Genomic DNA, 12,500 nt, shown 5'->3' with positions numbered 1-12,500 from the left:
GCGCGCGCGCACGTGTGTGTGTGTGCTGCTGCGCGTGAATGTGCATTACCCTATAATCATTTTAATTCTTCACATTTGTTTTCTTTTCGGTTCGTCAATTAAATAATCACAGCTCAGCCTGCTGAAGGCTCGAGTTGAAGAAAAATTTTCAAAATGGCGTCCGTTGTAATTTGCGCATCAATTTGAAGACACCTGAAAAGTGTTGTTATCGGGTTTGACTTTTTAAGCTGGACTATTTAACTCTGCTACTTGTCGCATAAGTGTTCACGTTTTTTAAATAGCGATAAAATTTACAAAACTCCTCTTTCGCTATGCTCCCACCACACTCTCGTCTTCTTTTTTTCCTTTCAAAAATATATATCCGTGTGTGTATGTATATATATATATATGTATTTATGTATGTATGTATATATATATGTACATGTCTATAAATGTATGTGTACGTCTATATGTATGTACGTATCTATATTTGTGCTTTTTTGCACTTGAGGTTTTTAACCATTTAGTATGATTCAGTGTCGTGTTATCTTGACAAAAAGTTCAAGTTGAGAGATCGTTAGAAGTCGTGATTATGTGTGTTTTAAGCAGGAAGGGTGGTGCTGGTTGATGGAAGGGTTTTCAGGGATTACACTTCTTAAACCTTTTGTCTGAATATCTAAAGTAAAAGGTCTAGCTGACAAAACAAAGCAGAAGAGAACATAAAAAAAGAAAGAGTTTCGAAAAGAATGCTTCTGAGGGCTATGCAAGCTATCATTGTTTAACACAAAGTAGAAAGACGAAGAATTATAAGATATGGCAGTTAGTTACTGATAAAAAAAAAACAGGAATAAAAAGAAGAAGAACACAGACAGACAGAAAGGGAAATCCTTAGAATATAAGGACTTAAAATGACAACCACTGGAACGGGGCCTATAAAGATGAAGTTGAAACAAGAACAAAACGAAGAGAGGATAAAAAAAAAGACAGAGATAGAAAAACAAAACGAGAAAACAAAGATAAAACAAATAACAAATGAAAGGATTGCAACAATCTAGTCTTTATTCTGTACTCGAATAATTAGATTTGGATTAAATGCCTTTTAGACTGGTTAAGGGTGTTATCTAATAAGAGCTATAGCGTGATATGTTGCCAAGTTAAAACCCAAAGCGAGAAATCTCGTTGTCAATTAACAGGTTTTTATTTAGAACTTACGATCTATTGTTTACCTATATTACTGTTTTGTGATCTTTTAAAGGCGTTTTCTTTTTATATTTTTAAGGGAGGAGTCACATCCCGACGTACATATTATACAAGTGCTGCGTGCGTGAGTATGCATGCATATATTTACATTTATACGTATGTATATAAATATATTTTTGAAGCATAAGTAGATAGACATACACAGAAGTATATACACACACACACATTTATATATGCATATATATGTATACACATATTTATACATACATGCATACACATATATGTATGTATGTGTGTGTGTGTGTGTTATCTTTTACCCGTTCCAGCCACTCGTCTGCGGCCATCTTGAGGTACCGCTTTCAGAATGTTAATCAAGCAAATCGAGCCATGTACGGTTTTTTTTCTCTTTAAGCGTGGTACTTATCCTATCGGTCTCTTATTGTCGAGCCACTAATTCACGGGGACAAACCAACACTATCCAACACTACATTTCAAGCGATGGTGAAGAAGAAACACAGACACAAACAACACCACAATTACCCCGATGTAAAAGAAAAATTACAGGGGTCGACTTTTCCGACTAAACACTTTATGGTGGGGCCTCCGCATGGACACCGTCCAATAACTTAAACGAGCAACAGAAGAAATTAACTGTGGAAGACCAATGAACAAACGCATATTCTCTTTCATTGCCTAGAGTGTAACAATAATATCTGAGGGTAACATCAATCACGTTCTTAGTTTACGAGGTATTATTTAAGTTCATGCACTGAAAGTCGAGCTGTGTTTTAGCTAAACATAATGAGTTGTAATAACAATAGGGAGAGGCCGTTCAACGTTTAACTCAAAAGATTATGATGATAAAATACCTGTTTGTTATCTAATTTTAATACAATAAGGCTGTTATCCTTCAGAAAAAATTTTTACAGTAAGATACAATGTCGTCGCTATAGTGTGCTTGTAGCCACTCCTGCGCAGTCTTAAATCACAGTCAAATACCGCGCTACAGTCAGTAAATAGAGTGATAACGTTACTACATGAACAAAACACCTTCCTATAAAATTATATGCCAGATGACTGCGTTATAAGTTACTCCAGAGAAAGAGCTAAAGTCAACGAGGGACAAAATTCTGGGTCACCGAACCTGTTAGAATACAGCAGCTTAAAACGTCCACAAAAAATTATTTTACGCATCCAAAGATGGTGAAAGTACTTCACCATCTTTGGATGGTGAGTTTTCTCACTACTAAAAGACGGTGAGTTTTCATTGTTAGATGATTGATCATTGGGTTTGATCGGATATAAAATGACAACTATTACCAGGTTTCATCCGGTACAAAGTGACGACTACAACCAGGGTTGATCCGTTATTGGATGCCAACTGTTACCATGTTTGATCCGGTACTAATAACAACTATTACCAGAGTTGATCCGGTACTAATAACAATTATTACCAGAGTTGATCCGGTACTATATGACAACCGTTTCCAGTTTTGATCCGGTACTAAATGACGACTATTCCCAGGTTTGATCTGTTGCTAAATGACATCTTATAACCAGGTTTGATGTATTATTTAAACGAATTATTTAAACGAAGCCCTTCTCACGGTTTGGCTGACAACCTCGTTACGCTTGAGGAAATTACAACTAGTGGGTACCTGGGCATACAACTAGTGGATACCTGGATATACTTACACCCTTTTCATGAAAGTTCGAGGCCAAGTGGGTAGGGTGTTTAGCTCACAATCTTGAACTCGTGGATTCCATGTCTGGACCTGGGACCTGGTGGCACGTTGAGAAGTTATACGTTGATGCAGTTTCCTGAACTTAAATGAGTATCATCCCTTTGTTTCTCTGTCACTCACTCACTCACTCATTCACTCACTCACTCACTCTCTCTCTCTCATTCTGCTGTCAAATCTTCGATATTCCTTTGTATCAATGATGGGAGAACCAAGGTTTCTACGTCCACCTAGGCACCTAAAACAATTAGTGAAATCATCTTACCAGATCCTAATCGCTTGCCAGTGACAGTCTTCCCTTTACATTATATCGTTTGAAATCTCGTCCGGATTTGCCATTTCTTTTTCATTCTTTTTGATAAAGCGTCGCCCAATCAAGTACATGAGAGTATTTAATAACCTGTTAGCTGCGTCATGGTTTGTAGTTTCTTTCATTTTTCTCAAAGCAAAAATTATGCAGAAATTATTTGCATAGATTACGTTTGTAATTAAAAAGGCCAACGTTACCAAATAATGTGTTAAACTGATTTTTGCCCGAGGATTAAGTGATTAACTTTACAACCACTTACATATTATTCAAAGATTAAACAGTTTCATTGATGGCACAACTAAAATAAAATTGATACGAAATCCATTTACTTTTAATTTTACTGTATAGATTCTTATGATGCGCCAACATCTCTGATTTATCTCCAGCACAGGAAATGAAATACTGTGGTGTTTAAAACTTTTCTCATCTGCAATAACGACGTCGTAGGAAAAGTTGAAAAGAAAACCATCAGTTGTAAGAAGTCGATAACATGAAACTTGTAATGGGTATGTGTGAAGATAGGGCCAGCATTAAGGGCGGCAACTGCTTTGATAAATGATTCTTAGATACACATTATGCTTGAGGTTTATATGGAAAAGGAAATAGAAAGAATTGATGTTAATGTGTTTCTCAAAGACATTAAGAAAGCGACAAGACAGTCATAGAGTATGAAAGTCAATTCTCAGTAGCGCTTACTTTGATCTATATAGATAGTGACATATTCTATAATGAAAGATGGTTCCATTATTTACGAAGTGTTTTCTTGTGGAATCACATTTGCCAAACTGTATTTCCTGTTAACATCTTCGTGAACTACATTAGTGTTGCGCTGTATAGTGACCTGATGCTGGAATTTCGAGCTATTGTGTTCGGGACTGTTGCAACTACAGGAAACTACAGTGTTTATATTTATAGAACTTTAAGACCAAATTAAATATGAAGAACAATGCATTCTCTTGTCACCCGTTAAAACGAAATATCTTCATTTATAACTTTCAACGATATATATAATTATGCCTTTCAACGATCTATATACTTATATGTCTTTCAACGATGTATTTAATTATAATATGATACGTAGATAGGGATTTTCAGTTAATGTTGTTTTGTATTGCGTACACCAAACTTTTTTACTGCCCGACATACTTTCCGCAATATCAATGAATATAAAAATGAATGTTTCCTATTTATTGAATAACGCTTTTCGTGTTAGCAGACGACAATCGAGTGCATGGCATTGAAAAGCCTCAGCAAACGTGAAACGAGTCTGCATTTCTTGTGAGTCACTCCTGCTGGTACGTCATCACATTGATCCAAAAGGAATGTAAAGCAAGTTTGACTTCGGTGTCATTTGAACTCAGAACGTACAGGGCCCAAAGTTATATTGCTATTCTTTTGCTCGGACATTTTAATGAATCTGTCTGTTCACCGTTTTTGCCAGCACGAACAATCTTTTCTTCTACAGGCACATGGTCTAAAAATTTGGAGGAGGGGTGTAGTCGAAATTTTGTGGGAGGGGACTCAATACTCAACTGCTACTTATTTTAGCGACAAAAGCAAAGTCGACCTCGGTAGTATTTGAACTTAGACCGCAAAGTCAGAAGAAATACTGCTAAACATTTTATCCTCGAGCTAACCATTCTACCAGCTCACAGTGTTTCTCCAACTCGAATGTTAACTTTATATATTGTCTCGTCCATGGTCTGAGAATAAAATGAACGATTCTTCTATAAGATTTGAAGTCGCACCGATTAGAACTAAAAGCTAAAACTGCAAATACTTTCTTCTGGTAAGTGCTGTGTAAGCCGACAATCCCTAAAGCTAGAACCAAAATAATTATATATGACAAAGACAGATTATACTGTGTGATCCAGAGGGCAAAGTTTGTGACATATTTTTGTCGCCAAATAATTAATTACACAGGTAAGCTGACTCCTACAGGAAATCAGTCTCAGGTAGGCGCACATTACAGCAGTTGACACTTCTCTATAATAAATAATGGTATCTTATCTAAAATAATGAAACATAATATTTCGGAAGTTGTGCGGTTCATGTGATATACTGTAAAATGGTTGTTACTAGATATCAAATCTGATAGAAATTAACGCATTTAATGTATTCCAGATCATTCACCACACCTGTATTATATTTTTGAAGTTAAAGAAGAATTTTACGTTAACTTTAACTGCGTCCTGTCCAGAATACCACAAAGACGGCGAGCTGGCAGAAACGTTAGCACGCCGGGCGAAATGCTTAGCGGCATTTCGTCTGCTGTTACGTTCTGAGTTCATGTTCTTACAGGTGGGGCCCAGTTAGAATTTTTTTCAGGTCGTGTAACTCGTCACTCTCCAGAGCTCCCTGAATAAAGGTTGCTTAAGGGTGATGAACGAAACACCCATGTTTCCAAGGGATGAATCATTCAATCCCACCAAAGGATTTTTCTCAACATATGGCTATGATGCTCCCCCACTACTTCTGCTCACGATCAAAGATGCCTATATCGTCAGGTAGTAAGGAATATGCTCAAGTGATTAATTTCGAGCAACTAATCAGCAAAGCTGATAAAATAAGTACTAAGCTTACAAAGAATAAGTCCTGGGGTCGATTTGCTCGACTAAAGGCGGTGCTACAGCATGGCCGCAGTCAAATGACTGAAACAAGTAAAAGAACAAAGAAACAATGCTTAATGTTTAGGTGTCAAAAAAAAAAAGATTAGAGATTAAAAAATTCAGAGGTTTAATAGCGAAGTGAAAATTCTGCGCTTCATTTGAAATACAAAAGAAGTTGACCGTAATGTATGTATGTATGTTTATACGTATGAATGTATGTATACTTAAGTATACATATATGTATGTATGCATGCATGCATGTATGTATGTATGTTTATACATATGTGTGTATGTATGTGTGCATGTATATATATATATGTATGTATGTGTGTACATATGCATATATATATATGCATATGTTTCTACGCATGTATTTATGTATGTATCCATGTATGTTTGTACGTATGTATTTATGTATGTGCGTATATATGTATGCACGTACGCATCTTTGATTGTATGTATAAAAATATATACATGTTTATATATATATATATATATATATATATATATATATATATATATATATATATATATATATATATATATATATATATATATACATACATATATATACATTTATATAAATATATATATTATGAGTATATGTATATATGTATATGTAAATAAATAAATATATATATATATATATATATATATATATATATATATATATATATATATATATATATATATGCATATGTATATATATATATATATATATATATATATATATATATATATATATATATATATATATTCATGCATACGCACATACCTATACATATGTATCATATCCATACGACACAAATTATATTGCCACTAATTAACTGACATATTTACAGAGTAAATGTTTATTATTGACGTCATCAAAGAATGTGCTCTTTGTTAGCCTCTCCAAGACAGTTCAGATTGTAATAGTAACACAGATCGTGTTAAATATAAATAAAAAGTGTCTTGCCTCATTATTTCGACGAGACAGCGGTTACAACAGCTCTGCTTACATCAATTGTGTGTATTGCTAAACCACAATAGGACAATTGTTAATGTGTTCTTTCCCCCACTTTTTTCTAACAGAGAAATGACAAAATAACTTGTCCTTTACAATTCATTGTAAACCGTGTCTTAAGTGAATTAATGTTTCGACTATTTCTTAGAGAGAAAAATATCGGATTTATAAATGCTTCTTTGGCTGTATCGGTTGACAAGTGTAGTTTGAATGTTTATTTGCAGCATGTGGTACGTGCGTATATACACATACAGACACATATAAATATACACAGATGTACACACGCACACCCATGGATATATATATATATATATGTGCATATGTGTGTAATGTGTATGTGCATATATATTTATATATGTGTGTGTGTATCTATGTGTGCGTATGTGTGTGTGCGTATGTGTGTGTGCGTATATGTGTGTGCGTGTAGTCAGCAGCAAAGATTCAGAGATACTCAATATAGGGCACACGTTACTATTTGCCGATCTTCCTACCCTGACGAAGGAAGTCGGTATTACGGTAATGTTTTTTACATCCTGTATTGGTTGCATATCCTTGCATTTTGGAACAGAGCATCTGCTTTTCATTGTACACCCACCCCTTGTCCGGGTAGTCTTCCAGTAGAGACTACCCAAAAATGAGCTAGCATAACCATTCCCGCGGAAGAATTAGACTCGAATTTCTTCGTTGCTGCCGAGTCAGGATGTTCCCAGTCCATATTCTGTCTTTTGGATTCTACATCATAATACCCCCTGTAACTATTTTGCTCAAAAATTTCTCGCCCTCATTGTTCTAGTGACGAAGTAAACGTTGGCAGACCTCAAGACGTTTGCGCTTGTGCTCTGTAGTAAACTCTCTTGACCGCCATCTTACACAGACTTTATGAAAGCGGAAGTCATCGTGGATGATTTGATAGACAGAACCATGACTAATCTGCAGAGACCGAGCTATCGTACCGTTGACAACTCGTCGCTTCACCATTAGCATCTCTCGAACTTGCTGAATCTTCCAGTGGTGAATGTTGACGGGCATCCTGCTCCCTCTTCGTGCCTCACGCTTTTACGGTCACTTGTAAACTTCTCGATCCATTCATACACACTTCTATGCGGTAGTACACTGTCACCGTAGTGTGCTAAAAGCTTCCGATGAATTTCAGCACCCGACACAATCAGATCGCTTCTCTTTGTTCTTCTTTGGTGCACATTGCTAGTGTAGCGGCCATACTTACACGGCAAAACATTTCTTGCCTCTCTTTCCGTTCTGAGTTCAAATTCTACTTTGTCTTTCATCCTTTCAATGTAGACGAAATAAACAACCAACCAAATAATAGCGTCCACGTTATCAAGACATTTCGTAAGCAAAATTTCAGGTCATGTGCTTAAACTGGGAACACCAAATTGTCCCCAACTAAAATACTCTAAAATCCATTTCAATGTGCTTCATGAAAGCATAAACTTGTTTTTGGACAGGAAATACGGATAATACGGTATGGTTAATCATAAATGTGATGAGCCAACAAGGAAACAAGTACGAGGTTAGTAGTCTTACTAGCAATAACAAATTCTCTTTTATATCACACACTACCATATTAAGCGATGAAGGACAAATAACTAATGCAGTTTGAAATATACTGTCTGAAAATAAAATGGAATTCTCACAGATTTACAGGTCAATCAATTCTAATTTGGTACGAAACAGCAGCAACAATAACAACGACGACTATGACCTTAATGTTACGCATTCACCCAACATAAACACGTACACGATTTGTTTAAATATTAACTGATTCTATGTTCACGTAGCAGAGCCTAATGGTGTAAAAGGGTAAATGGGTGAAACAACTTCTTATATACGGTATGCCATTTGCATAGATTGTGTTATCATCGTAGTAATATACTCCACAAACTTGGTCAAAGACTTGGACATTTGTCACATTTCTCCCGTCCGAAGATCCCACCCTCTGGCTAAAGGTTTGGAGCATCTAAAACATACACGTCTAAATCACATACGCAAAAATTATATACACACACGCATATATGTATATATGGTGGTTGGATTGATACTCACATATATGTGCATGTATATATATATATATATATATATATATATATATATATATATATATATATATATATATATATATATATATATATATATATATATATATATATATATATATAATAAGGTATTCGTATAGGTATATAAATACACACACGCACTCGCACATATATTTATGTGTATAAATATGCGTTTGATAGTGTGTATGCGTATGTTGATATTATATTTTTATGTTTGTGTACATATAGTATGTGTGTATATAGTGTATATTTATATCGAATCTATAATATATATCATGTATATACTACATTTATGCATTGTATTCACACATACATTGACATATACATACATACATATATAATGTAATATATATATATATATATATATATATATATATATATATATACATATATACACACACAAATACATACGTTTGTATATATTCATGTGTGTATACCTATACATAAATACATATACATTGTTTGTGTATGAGTTTGTGTGCATGAGTAAATACGTATGTGTATTTTCTTATGAATCTCACTACGTGTTCGTGAGAGATTTCCTCTTATTTCTTTTTTTTCCCTTTGTTGGTTCGCCATTAGATTTGCTTTGTTTATTTTATAAAGTCGTTCTTCTTGTTGCTAATGCTAGTGATATTGTTTAAGTCTTGTCGATTTATTTTGTTTTTTGTTTGTTTTCTTTTACGCTTTCATTTTGTCAGACGAGTAGTAGCTGACGTTTGGAGTCAGATGGTCGTATTTTGGCGCGACGACGGTGGCGATGGTGAAAAAAAAGCTGTTTTATACTTGTTGTAGTCGCCATTTTTTTCTCACAGTTTTCTTTCTTTTTCATGCCTTTTTATGCAAATATATTCATTAAGGAAGCAAAACAAAAATGACAAGATAAACAATGACAACAACAATAATAATAATAATAATAATAATAATAATAATAATAATAATAATAATAATAATAATAATAATAATAATAATAATAATAATAATAATAATAATAATAATAAGAATCTTTTCTATGATAGGCAAAAGACACCAAAATTTGTTTTGGTTGGGATGTAAAAGTCGATTACCCCGTCCATGTTGTCGACTGCTATTTATTTTATCAACAACGAATGGATGAAGGAAGTTTGCCTGAGCAAAATTTTAATTCAGAGCGTATAGCCGGATGAAATGCCACTGAGCATTTTCTCCGGCGATCCAAATATTCTGCCTGCTCGCCACCTTAAAAATAATATTACCGACACTACTATTACTACTACTACTACTACTACTACTACTACTACTACTACTGCAGCTACTGCTGCTGCTGATGCTGATGCAACTACTACTACTACTACTACTACTACTACTACTGCAGCTACTGCTGCTGCTGATGCTGATGCAACTACTACTACTACTACTACTACTACTACTACTACTACTACTACTAATAATAATAATAATAATAATAATAATAAAATAATAATAATAATAATCATACTAATCGATTCTACTAAAGTCACAAGACTTGAAATTTCGGTGAGTGGTTCAGTCGACAAGAAAAATCTCCGGTGTTTCACTAGTACTTAATTTATCGACCTCGAAAGGTTGAAAAGTAAAGTCGACCTCGACGGAATTTAAACCCACAACTCTTTTTCTACTCATTTTTGTTCAATGCGACTAACGATTCTGAATTCCTCATGCATTTTTCTATCATTTAAGCCTAAGACGAGTATACTTTTAATTTTAAATGAAGAAATTTATGTTAATTGAAGTTGAATATCTGCTTTACTGCCCACTTGAAGCTTGACATATTTTGATGTAACTTTTTTTCTACTGAACCAAATCTCAAACTATTTATGCTAAAGTGTAGCTGAGGAGGTGCCCTCTTTAAAACAGAAAACTGAATTAGTGGTGAAGCTTAGAAGCTGCTGCGATTGACGAAATGGTGGACTTAGGAATATATTCACCCACTACCGGGGTTGACAATGAGAATGAGTGCTCAGCACTACAGTGGAGGATAGAAACTCTTTATTTGTATATTAAGATTACCATTAGTTTCATGTTAAGAAAATGCATTAATATCTTAATGTGTGTGTGTGTGTGCATGTTCGTGTGTGTGCGTGCATGTCTGTATGTATATTTCTGTGTGTGTGCGAGTGTGTTTTTGTATGTCATGTAAGTTTGCATGTGGATGTATATATATATGTGTATACATACATATATATATATATATATATATATATATATATATATACATATATATATATATATATATATATATATACCATTCGCCTTGATAGATCGCTAGCCACTACACATTTTTTTATTTTGTCTCTTTGTTTCTTTCTTTTTTCTTTTCTGTGGAAGAGCGTAGGCTCGAAACGTTAAAGACGTTTTCACTTTCCAAGCGTTAAACTAATACGTCTGTTTGTTTTCTACACCACCTGTCTTCGTCTTTTGATTTTGCTGTGAATTCTCCCTATTTATATATATATATATATATATATATATATATATATATATATATATATATATATATATATACGCACATACACATGTATATATATATATATATATATATATATATATATATATATATATATATATATATACGTGTATGTGCGTTTGTATTCACGCGTGTATCTTCCGGAATATGAGTGTATACACCTCTGACTGTATGCGTGTGTATATTTGAGAACATGCATGCAAAGGCATTGTACATGCGTATGTGTGTATGTATATATATCTGCATATATATGCATATATATGTATATGTATATATATATATATCTGTATGTGTGTACATGTATGTATGCATGCATGTATGTATGTATGTATGTATGTATGTATGTATGAATACACTGTCCTATGTTCGAACTACTTTACCGTTACCTTGTATATAACACGTATATATGTAGAAAGGAGAAAAACAAATATAAAAAAATAGCACCCCGTTCCCCCTTATCTTCCAATAAACAATCTTATTAAACTGAGCCACTATTGTTGTCCTTCTTGTTTCTGTTGTTGCTGTATATTTTATTTTTTGTCTTTATCCATATATTTGTTTTATTTATATATATTTTTTTTTTTTTACTATGAATGTTTCTTCTGTTCAAGATATAAAGTAGTGAAAACAAGAACAAGAACAAGATGAACAACAACGATAATAGTAGGATCAGCAACATATAAAGAGACATAAAGGAAGAAAGAGAACAAGATTTTAAAAATTTGAATAAAGGAAGAAAAGAACGATTATCTAGAATTTACGATGAAAATGATAGTTAAATAGCTGAATAGGAAGAAGAAGAAGAAGAAGAAGAAGAAGAAGAAGAAGAAGAAGAAGAAGAAGAAGAAGAAGAAGAAGAAGAAGAAGGAAAAGAAATAGATGTGATTGTTTGAGTTGTTTTAATGCATTCTTTTCCATTATCTATGTGTTTTGTTGCTCTTTGTCTTTTTTGTATAAGAACTGTTGCTAATCAGACATGGCGGCTACCCCGTGTGTATTTTGTACACTCTGAAATTCCATATGCTGTAATACATAAAACAGAATTAACAAAAATACTGTCTTCTTTGTCTATTGTATGGCTGGGTTATGACGTT

At 33.8% G+C, this 12,500-nt stretch overlaps 1 long non-coding RNA gene across 3 annotated transcripts in view; it reads left to right on the top strand.

Annotated features, from left to right (window-relative positions):
* Positions 1–12,459, top strand: part of LOC128249517 (uncharacterized) — a 37,672-nt gene extending 25,213 nt beyond the window's left edge. For 2 of the 3 annotated variants that reach the window (XR_008265634.2, XR_008265635.2), the window contains exons 2-3: positions 1,259–1,303; positions 12,018–12,459. This is a non-coding gene — a long non-coding RNA (uncharacterized LOC128249517). Of the gene's footprint in view, positions 1–1,258; positions 1,336–12,017 lie in introns of all 3 variants that reach the window. The other variant, XR_016244465.1, reaches the window with a different exon arrangement.
* The last annotated feature ends 41 nt before the right edge of the window (positions 12,460–12,500 follow it).

This window comes from Octopus bimaculoides, chromosome 15, assembly GCF_046866305.1.
Source record: "Octopus bimaculoides isolate indiv1 chromosome 15, ASM4686630v1, whole genome shotgun sequence".
Classification (NCBI taxonomy): domain Eukaryota; kingdom Metazoa; phylum Mollusca; class Cephalopoda; order Octopoda; family Octopodidae; genus Octopus; species Octopus bimaculoides.
The sequence above is the reverse complement of the archived record's forward strand: the minus strand, read 5'-3'. Positions and strand labels throughout refer to the sequence as shown.